A 10095-nucleotide genomic window follows, 5' to 3' on the forward strand; every position below is an offset into this window, starting at 1 on the left:
GGTCTGAGCTTCTGTGGTAGGTAAAATAATGGTCTCCCAATGTTGCCCATTGTTCTAATCCCTGAAACCTGTGAATATTTTACCTGACCTTATAAAAGGAACATTGCAGCTGCGATTAAATTAAAACCCTTCAGTTGGGGAGGGTCGCCTAGATGATCCAAGTGTGTCCAATAGAATCGCAAGTGTCCTTATAAGAGAGTGGTCAGAATCAGAGAAACAAGTGTCAGGATTGAATTGTAGGTCAGAGTGATACGAAGCTATGCGTCAAGGATGCCAGGAGCTTCTAGAAGCTGCATAGAGCAAGGAACCAAATTCTTCAACTAGAAATTCCAGAAAAATGTAGCCCTGCCACCCCATTTTGAGATTGCTCACATCTACAACACTTAGATAATAAACTTGTTTGTTTTAAGCCACTCTATTTGTGATCTGTTACAACAAACACAGGAAACTAATACAGTTTCATGCTCAGGAAAACCTTCAAACTTACAGGTTGACTGACTATAATCTCCAAATGGAGTTATACATAGTTAGAAATATAGTGATGTGACTGAAGAAAGAAAACACTGTCCATTTGACTTTATTTATGTCCCATAACTACACTCTCAGTGCACTATGATTTTTAAAATACCCTTTATCCTGTGAATAATAAAACGTGTTTTATTGTACTGCGAATAGTGAAAGCATAGCTTTGTTAAATGTATACCACAATTTTATAAACTCACTTTAACATGTCTTTATTTTTTTAATGCATACAGAAGTGGCCATTAGATGAAAGTGGCTCTCATCTTTATATCCGAAAGGCCTAAAACGCCCCTTTGTTGTTTGTTTCTGAGGCAGAGGACCCTGGAATATTATCTTGGGGACCTTATTATTATTATTACTGAATTTTAGATTAGGTTGAGTTTATTTTTTTAGTGTTAATCTAAGTATAATTACCACTGCCAGTCCTTCCCCTCCCCAACCACACTTAGTGTTTTAATAGCATTTCTAGAGGTTGGTTGGAGTGTTGCTCACAAATGCTAATGAACAGCTTAACGGTTTACCCTTTAACTCTGCTGAAATAGGAGCCAAACAGAATATATTATCGTTCTACCACGGGCCAGTCCCAGTATTACCGTCAGTCTATGAATCCTAATTCCTGTTTTGCCATTGTGTCTTATGTAAATGCTATAGTCTATTAACCTCTGACCTTTAACTCATTTTTGTACATAAAAATGATGCTCCACAATGAGATCTTTCTGTGGATAATTCAAACTAAACACCACATGACAACAAGGTTACCGTCTTTCATTTTCTCAATATGTCTTACAAAGTAAATTATCAATGGTCTCAACAGTCTACTTTGTTTTTCCTATCATAGCTAAAAAATATATATGATAAATAGCCTCAGGACTGAATGATAAACTTGATATCATTAATATCATTAATGCTACCAAAGTTTAACTTGTCATAAGAATCATTTGAGGACAATTGTTAATATATATAGTGTTTCTTATGTATTTATATAATATCATTTACATATTATATATTATGTAATAATCTTAGAAAATGTATTATTGGCACCTTCTGACAGAAATTTTGATTCAGTCGATCTAGAGTAGGCCCGGAAATCTGCTTTTTTTAAATGCTTCCTTAGGTGATACTATGTAAGTGTTGACCAGACTTAAATAAACACCAATTAAGGGGTGCCTGGTTCAGTTTGTTAAGCATCTGACTTTGGCTCAAGTCATGATCTCAGGGTCCTGGGGTGGAGCCCTAAGTGGAGCCCCAGGTCAGGCTCCCTGCTCAGCAGGGCGTCTGCTTGTCCCTCTCCCTCTGCCCCTCCCCCCTTGTACGCATCCATGCTCTTTCAATAAATAAAATCTTTAAAATTAAATAAATAAAAATAAGCACTGAATTTAAAAAATTACACCCAATTCACTTTATATTCAATGAATTTAATTTCAAGACCTAAAGCAAAGACATGTAATACATTAAATACGCCATATAAAACTTGCATAAGAAATCTATTAAAAAGAGTTATGTTTTATTTCCTTGTTAATTTATAAGGAGGAAAACACAAGGGAAAAATATTTAACTGCTAGCGGAAAAAAAATGATGTTAGAGAAATGGAGAACTGAATTATCTCCCAAGTATTTCTACAGAACTGTCATTTAAAAACAAATCACCTCTGAGAGCCACCAAAGGCCATATCTTTGACCACAACTTAAGCAGAATTGAAATTGTTGCCTGGAATTCTGCTTCTGGGCACAGAACTAAAGGGTACAATTCTATTGTTGGATGCCACATAACTCCAGAAACTAAAAGAGGGGAATGATCTCTGTGCATAAGGAATGTGGGAGCGGTGATATCTTTGAAAAGTTTGTTTAGAAAACAAATGGCTAGTCTAGTATTGGTGGTGACTATTTCTCATCAGCTGTGGAAGGGAAGAATAATCAGAATCATCAAAGAAGAGCAAAAGCTAGAAAAGGAAGATTTGCTTTTGTGCAAGGGAAGATATTGATAGCAGCTATTCCTATATATTTTAACTGCAACTCATTACTAAAATAGTTTTTGTTTTGTTTTGTTTTAGGATTTTATTTATTTGTCAGACAGAGAGCACAAGCAGGGGGAGCGGCAGGCAGAGGGAGAAGCAGGCTCCCCGCTGAGCAAGGAGCCATGGGACTCGATCCCAAGACCCTGGGATCATTACCTGAGTCGAAGGCAGACGCTTAACTGACTGAGCCACCCAGACTTCCCCAAAATAATTTTTAAAAAATAGTCCTTAATGCATCCAGAAAATTCACTCATTACTGTCTTCTGAGAAATAAGAAAAGAAGAATGTGGACATTTGGACGTGCCATTATGACCACAACCACCACCACCCTGCAAAAGCAAAGAATAAGGATAGGAGGTGAGCTGTTTATAGAGTCTGAATGTGAGACATCATTGCCTAATAATCCCTTAACTATGAGGATACCAAATCTTGATCTTAAGCAGATCAAAAGAGACTATGGTCAGGTAAAGGTACAAGGAGGCCAGTGGGATAGCAGGGTTGAGGGAGAGATTGAAGACGGAGACATTGGTAATACAGTCTCTTCAGTGTCGTCCAAAGGATATGAGGATATAAACAAGCGTCTAACTTTTGTAAAAAAATAAAATTAAAAAGTGCTGCTTCGTTGTTCTCTGGCATGTGGTACTTACTGGGCTAGTGACTGGGAGGAAGAGGAGGAGGTGGAGGAGGAGGAGAAGGAAAAAAGAGGAAAAAGAAGAAAAAGAAGAAGGGAAGAAGAAGCAGAGTGGGGGAAGGAGGACAAGAAGAACACCGAGTTTGGACGGATGGTGGAAATTCTAGTTAGAACAATAAACTAGACAGGCTTAGACAAGAAGCACTAAGTGGTGACAGAGAGACAGTGTTTCATGTAGAAGTAACTTGTGGCAGATTGCAAAGAGGGAGAAATTAGGTCACTCTGTTGTTTATGCTGTATGTGAATAGAAATAACTTAAATAGAAAAATTAAATATTTCCATTTGTGGCCATGGCTACCGCTAATTGGTTTAAGACAGAAGTGAAAGAATGGATGAATAAATGAAAGAATGTTAAATGTACCAGTGGATATAGACCTAAATGCATGAAGACCAGTTTTCACTTAGTCCTCAGAAATATTTGAATGCTTAAAACTGTTCCCAAATGGAAAAAAAGTTTTCAATTTTAAGTTTGCACTCACCCTCCTCACCCCAACTTCATATCTCTTCTACCTCTCCTATCATTTGTTTCTTAAAAGACCTCAAGGCCTTGACAAAAGATTAAAAATAAAAACATTTCCCTTTTGCCAAATCTTTCTTTAGCAATTAGTCTCTCCTAACTTTATAAAAATCCATGATTACTATTAAGTGCTACAGTTCAATAACAAAAATATGCACAAACTGACCAACACTGGTCCTGGGCAAATGCTCAGATCTCTGTATGTTTGTCTTTGGCCCACCTGGCATCTTGCCTTCCTGGTCCTTTTCTCTTTCTCCTCACTATCTCCTGAGCTAGGCAACTCAGCATCAGCTCTGCTGCCCAGTAGTTCATCTGTACTTTCACCTGTGTACTCAACCCTGCCAGTCCTCACCAGGACAAGCAGCCCCATCTTGTGGAAGGGTTCCATTTTGAATTTGTGTCATTGTCTGGAAGATTTGCCTTACTGTTCACGGGGTGTATCCACCTTCTGACAACCTTCCTCTTGCTTAGAATTCCCCATCTTTTTGGCATAAGGTGGAACAGGACCCTGGTTTGACCGGAAAGTCTTGAGTCACCAGAAGGCTGATTTCCAATTAATTGGCTGGATAATTTCTCCGAAAAAATCAATCACATAAAAACAGATGCCACCACGGTGTCAGGCCTATGAATTCTGATGCCTGGGTTTCCTTGGAATGTTCTATAACCTGGCCTTAATTTACTTCCTATACCCACTGGCTGTTGCTGCTAAGATCTAGGATTGATTGAGTTATGAACTAAGGCCCTTCTACCCAAGTAAACCTGGATCTCAAAGTGATGAAACCATCTAACCATCTTACTCATTTTAGGAAATGACAACTAATAAAAGTTGAGACATCTCCATTTTAGTAAATATCAGAATATAATATAAAAACATGATATTTTGGGGTGCCAGGGTGGCTCACTCCGTGAAGCATCCAGCTCTTGGTTTCAGCTCAAGTCATGATCTCATGGGTCAGGGGATGGAGCCCCATGTTGGGTACCATGCTCAGCAGGGAGTCTGCTTAAAGATTCTATCCCTCTGCCCCTCTTCTGCTCATGTGCATGTGTGTGCTCTCTCTGTCTCCCTCTCATAGAAAAATGAATCTTAAAACAAATATAATAAAATAGAAAAAAATAAAAACATGATGTTTTAAATCAGGAAACTTCCAAGGTCTGGAAATAGTAGGAAGAACTCAAGAAAAATACTTTATACATGAGGCCAGTGACCGTCTAATCTTAAAAATGATCCACTTACTAACCTTTATCTTGAATGGATGGTCAAAAAAAAGTGTGCTATGTAATTGCTAAATCAGATTAAGCTCTGAAGAACAAGAAGTATATTATTTTAGAAATTTTTTTTCCAGTTGTCTATTGCTTTACAACAAACCATTCCAAAACTTAGTGTCTTAAAGTAACACCATTCTATTGTTCTCAATTCTTCAGGTCAAGAATTTGGCTTGGGTTGAATGAAGACAGCTCATCTGTCTTTCCTTTGGGGTTGACTGGGGAAGTTCAACCGAGGCTGGAGAAGGATCCAAGATGGACTCATTCATAGGTTTGGGGCCTTGGTGCTGGGCTATTGGCTGGGGCATCTCAGTTCTCTTCACATGATCTTTCTCCAACAGGATGCCCTGGCCTTCTTTACATAGCGGATGGGTTCTATGAAATCAAAAGTAGATTGCACTAGGCCTCATAGATTCTATGCCCAGGGCTGGCAGAACAATACTTCTTTCTCATTCTATTGGTCAAAGGAAGTCACAAGACCAGCCCAAATTCAAGAAGAGGGGAAATGGCTCCACACCTTGAAGCAAAGAATAGCACACACGGGGAATGGAGGAATTAGTAATGACCATCTTTGCAAACAAACTTCTACAGGCGGCAGTCACCCATTTTGGGGATTCATGTCTTCAAATCAGGGCAGCGTCTACTCAAATTTATAGACTGCATAGATTCCTGGCCACAGTAGGGCAGAGGATTCAAAAGGTAATTTCTAAGAGAGAAAGGTCAAAGAAATGCAGGGTGACCTGAATGGCCCTATCTGCTCTTTGGAATTTGTTTCTACAGATTGTACTATAAGCTATCAATAACTGCCTGAAACCATCCTCTTTACCATCGTAAAAGCCAAATATTAGCAAAGTGAGTAGGTACCAGAGAAATTTTTCTGCTACTGAATGAAGGCCCTATTGTTACACATACCAAGTGGATAGTCCAAAAACTGATTTCCAAGATCTGACAACTTTTGGTCTCTCTCAAAGAGAAGCTCTCCTCAGAGTCATACTGTGTGAGCTAGCCCTTTATTAGATGACAAAACAGTGGTGGTGACAGTTCTTCATTATTTGTATTTTCTTTCACTTATTAAATTCTAATCACAAGTGCTAAATTCAACTTTAATCGGTTAAAACTATTTCAAGTGGTGTTAATGGTGTTCTTAATTTAGAATTCAATAAAACTAAAAATATGAGGAAGTACTTGCAGTAACAGAGGTGACAAACACAATTCTTTGAAAGTCTATGAACAATTTGGAAAGCAACTTCCTTTACTCCCAAACTGAACACTGTAAGCTCTGTTACAATTTGTTGTGTCCATTTATTCTAAAAAAAAAGAGCCATTTCTACAAAATGATATAGGTTTTTATTTTCTTCAGCTACAGTTAGAGACTCAGCCAACCAGGAATTTCTGAACATTAAACCTACGCTATCTTGGAAAAAGAGCCAAAGCATCGAATATCTATTACAGATGCACAAACTTGATTCAGTTTGTGCATCCCTGGTTCTCAATTTTTTTATAAACAACACCCTGGTGGAAACACTTGCCTAATTTAAATAATTAGGAGAAAAATAATGCACTTGCCTAATTTCTTTCATATGGACAGGGGATCCCATTTCAACTACCTTGTTTTTCTGCATTAGACCTCTCTCTTCAAATCATCTAGTCTACATTTGAACTGTGAATTGCTTCTTCATATTTTAGGACTAGAACTGGAGTAAGCAGTTCTGAGAGCACTGTCCCCAGTCCCCAATTTTCTGAAGAGTAAGTGACAAGTTTATGAGTAAATGTGTCAGGCCAGGAAAGAGTGGAAGAAACTGTCAATGGGGAAAATCAGATGGTGTGGGAGAGGGAGGATGACTTTGACTTTGGCCTGTATGTTCAAACCTCGTATCCTAATGCAGGTGGAAACAGAGACCCCCATAGTAATAACAGCAACTAAGGCAAAGGCAACTGATGAGCTAGAAACTTGGGAGGTTAAAAGAAGGTCCACATCCTTCTTGGCACATATTATAGATGAATAGTTCTCAGAGAAGCTACACATCGAAATCATCTGTAGGGCTTTTACAGGTGCAAATGCTGAATCAGATTCTGAGGGGACAGCTTGGAAGTTCTAATTCTGATGAGCTATTGGAAATCACTCTACTAGATTATCCACAAAGGTGGAAATCTAACTGGTTTGCATGATGGATTGAGCACTGAATCAAGGGAAAGGTTCACTTTTTCTCTGTGGTTCCATGAACTTGTTGAGTAATTATAGTTAATTATGTGTATTGCATGCAAAGAATAGTCTTAAGTGTTTATATCAATAATTCTTTCATGTCTCACGACTGCGTGTGTGAAATGGAGGTTGATCGTTGTTACCTTTTTGCTGATGGGGAGCCTGAAATTAGTGACTTGACAAAAGAAGTGGTGGGTTGGGATGCCAGGGCTGTGTAAACTATGCTGACCTCCAAAGGAGAGGTCAAGGTTTTCAGTTTGTTCTCAGTACTCTTCATAGTGACGTTCAGTTCTTCACTGCTGATCTTGACCAAATTTTACAATAAACTATTCTTCAGATATTGCTCACCGGGACCTACAGCACACAATCATAAAATGAGATGAGCTAAGTTTTTAAGCCTAGAAGCGAAGAAGGCATTGAAAACTATAAGATGCCTTAGAAATCAAGATTTCTTTTCATCATGAATGATGGCTCTTACATCATCATTCTAGAACACGAATTAAGTTTTTTTCTCCAAACATTATTACTTCCCCACTTTCTTACCTGACTTCAACATTTTCTATTATTTCTAAATTTTCATTTCAAAAATTGTCTGACATAAGCCACCACAACTCGTTTTGAATAGAAGTGTAATATGAATAAATTGAAATTGAACTCCACATTCATGATGAAATATTCCCCCAAATTTCACAGTGACTCGATTCTTAATGGCTTTTATTATTGACTTTGAAAAAAAGTTTTTTAAAAGTTTTAAACATGTTCAGTTGTTTTTTTCAAAGATCCCTGGTATAACACAGAGACATCACAACCCTTTACAAAAACAATATTTTCATTTGCTAGCTTGTCCTAGCATAATACCCAGGGACCAAAGCCACCATGTTGCAAAATTCCAGGAGACACCAGGCTAGAAAATACGTTGCAAACTTTGACTCCTCAAGTTGGGTAATGCAACGGTACAGACAAAAACTTTCATTTATTATTCCATTGCTTGTTGTTAACTAATTTTAGAAGACTGTGAGGGTTTTTGTGTTTGTATATTAGGTTTGGGATTTTACAAAATTGGTTTTATATGCCTAAGTTGTGCGTTTTAGTTCCCTCAAAGAAAGGATGAATTAAAATTTGCTTATTTTTCCCTGGTAAAAACTACTCATTGAGCTAATATCTAAAAAATTGAACTTTACCCTCAGTTTGAAGTGGAAAATTGTTTTCTGTGAAGGAAGAGTTTGTTCAAATTATTAAAAAGTAATTAAAATGGAGCTCCACTAAGGAGTTTGTTGTGGGAGAGAAAGTGATCTCTTCTTCATGAATGATAGCTAAATGTTTCCATAAAGTGGTATAGTTATTGCAACAACACAAATTATATTAATAGCTATTTGGGCATTAAAATAAAATGTTGCTGGTTCAAAGGTTCCCCTTTTAATTAAGTTTTGTCACATGAATGGAATAAAATCTAAGTATTTCTCCTTTTTGTGCTTCTAGGACAAACATCCATTTGTTCAAAATTTTCGTGCTTATAATCATTAGCATTCGAACTCCTTTGTTGTCATGTTGTCAAAAAGCTGAAAAGCACAACTGAGACACAAACTAGGAGAAGTGAACATAAAAAACTTGCATCTCTCTAGTGTTTGATGGAGGCATTTGTGACCAGAGTCTGAAGATCAAGGTTTTTTTAGATTGCTGATTATTCACTCATAGTTTAAAAGATGCCAGGACTCAGTGCAATACCACTTCCACTGTACCACTCACCCATGTTGACTGGCCCCTTTTAATACTTGTTTATAATCATCCATTATAATAGTGATCTCTAAAGAAAGGTATGTGTACCCTCAAAGGTGTGCAAGATCATCCATTAGGGAACAGAAAGTAAATATTAAAGCTTCTATTTGCATTTGCTTTCATTTTCATCTTTTTTAAATTTTATTTTTTGTGAGTTTTGCAATGTGTTAACACTAGTATAGCAGCAGATGTATACTAGCTAAAAATGTGTTACATGTATATTGTTAGTCATGCTCAAAATTTTTTTAGTGATAGAGATACATGTCCAACAAAATTTAGAGCCAGTGTTCGATAGTTCTGTACTCATTTTAGCACTTAAGTAATGACTGGATCTTCCTGGGCCCCTACCTTCTTTATGACTTTAGGTGAGTTACTAAATTCCTCTATGTGCAAAATATAACCAATAATGATATATTACAGAGGATGAAGTGATGACTGTATCCTTTTTATGAAGAGTTTTGTAAGAGATAAAATGCTATTCAAATGTGTGGGAACACCTTGAGAGCAGACAATAGCTCATTTCTGTATCCCTGAGACCTCTTACAGTGGCTCGCAAATAGAATGTGTTCAATAAATAGACGAATAAATGAATGAATGAGGGTCTATATATCATTAACATTCTTATGGGAAAGAGCTAGATGTGGTTTGAAACATAAATGGTCGTAAATAAGAAGAAACAAGTTAAGTCTTGCTCCAACCCTGGCTCTTTGATTTTTGAAAAAGTCATTCATTTTTGCTGAGCTCAGTTTCTTCCTTCATAAATGAGCCATAATAATATCATTTTCCTGCCTTACCTCATAGGGTAGTTTTCAGAACAAAATTTATGTGAGTCATATAAATGAAATTTTGTCATCAGCTCTAAAGAAAACTCTATGCTAACATTGGTGATTATTTTTGTGGTTCTATCATCTTCTGCTAACTTGTACTCAAAAGGAAGGAAAGGTTCCTCCCTGCCTTGTGCTTTTGTCGCATTCCCTTCAGGATCTAACACAATGTTTTCCCCATAATGAATTAAAAAAAAGAAAAAAAAAAGCCGGGGGTGGGGGGTTGGGGGGTGGTGAGGTTAAAGAATGGTGGCCTTCTGTTTTCAAGCCTGCCCGTGCTTTTGA

The sequence above is a fragment of the Eumetopias jubatus genome, unplaced genomic scaffold (genome assembly GCF_037043125.1).
Source record: "Eumetopias jubatus isolate StellerSeaLion01/CBP00866 unplaced genomic scaffold, mEumJub1_p1.0 scaffold_14, whole genome shotgun sequence".
In the NCBI taxonomy this organism is placed as follows: Eukaryota; Metazoa; Chordata; class Mammalia; order Carnivora; family Otariidae; genus Eumetopias; species Eumetopias jubatus.